The 1,164-nt window shown below is 47.1% G+C and overlaps 1 non-coding gene across 1 annotated transcript; it reads left to right on the forward strand.

Annotated features, from left to right (window-relative positions):
- Positions 1-288: 288 nt before the first annotated feature.
- On the forward strand, positions 289-360 carry Pmar_PMAR009137. Its single transcript has one exon. It is a non-coding gene; the product is annotated as a tRNA-Thr (tRNA).
- The last annotated feature ends 804 nt before the right edge of the window (positions 361-1,164 follow it).

Below are 1,164 nucleotides of genomic sequence, written 5' to 3' on the forward strand. Positions count from 1 at the left end.
TTGATAAGAATCATGTCGAAAATGGGAGCTGAGCGGAGAGTCTTCGCCAAGGACCCCTGAGCTCACACCACCCGGTGCGAATTCTGTGTGAGTAACGACTATCGAATCTTAGCTTTAGCTTAAAGATAGCTGGTGATTATACTCGTATAATTATATATTGAGTCTCTAGATTCCATTAACCATTGCCTTGACTTTCTTAATAGTTAGCACATGCAGAGCAGCATTACAGTAACATCAGTCTGTTGTTGGTTACGAGAAGTAGGAATATGTATGTGCGTTCTGGGATGTGCCACTTTAGCTTAGTGGTAGAGCGTCTGCTTCGTAAGTAGAAGGTCGTCAGTTCAATCCTGGCAAATGGCTTACAGCAGCATTAGGCTCTAGTCGGGTATATGAAGGTCAATTTATTGGGCTAGGTCAACAAACGAGCGAATGGTTTGTGATGTGGTTGGGGGGTGTTGGATCGATTAATATCCAGTTACCATTTAGTTAATGGGGACTTTCCTGAACCCACCCGCCCGCATCCGGTTTAAGTTGGTTTGGGAGGCATGAGTAGTCAAGCGAGGGTCATAGGCCAGAGGCTCTGGCCCAGAGAGCACCGAATTGACTCTCTGTGGCAGATGAGAGTATCCCATAATCTCGCTGCTACTTATGCGGAGCGAAGCATCCAGCGTTGCAAGTTTCGGAGAATTTTCGACAGAACTTCGAGGTTGAGACTTTCGGATCTCACTAGTTCTGTAGCAACGTATCATGCTTTCGCCCCACTACCCACTACTCCCAATGAACTAAATGAATGGATGTTATTGGACAACAGACATTCGACAATAGTATGGTAGAGTGTTCCGGGTAAACCAGCGAGCGAGTAAAGTTGAATGAAGGTCAATTTATTGGGCTAGGTCAACAAACGAGCGAATGGTTTGTGATGTGGTTGGGGGGGGTGTTGGATCGATTAATATCCAGTTACCATTTAGTTAATGGGGACTTTCCCGAACCCACCCGCCCGCATCCGGTTTAAGTTGGTTTGGGAGGCACGAGTAGTCAAGCGAGGGTCATAGGCCAGAGGCTCTGGCCCAGAGAGCACCGAATTGACTCTCTGTGGCAGATGAGAGTATCCCATAATCTCGCTGCTACTTATGCGAAGCGAAGCATCCAGCGTTGCAAGTTTCG

The sequence above is a fragment of the Perkinsus marinus genome (assembly GCF_000006405.1).
Source record: "Perkinsus marinus ATCC 50983 genomic scaffold scf_1104296929334, whole genome shotgun sequence".
NCBI lineage: Eukaryota > Perkinsozoa > Perkinsida > Perkinsidae > Perkinsus > Perkinsus marinus.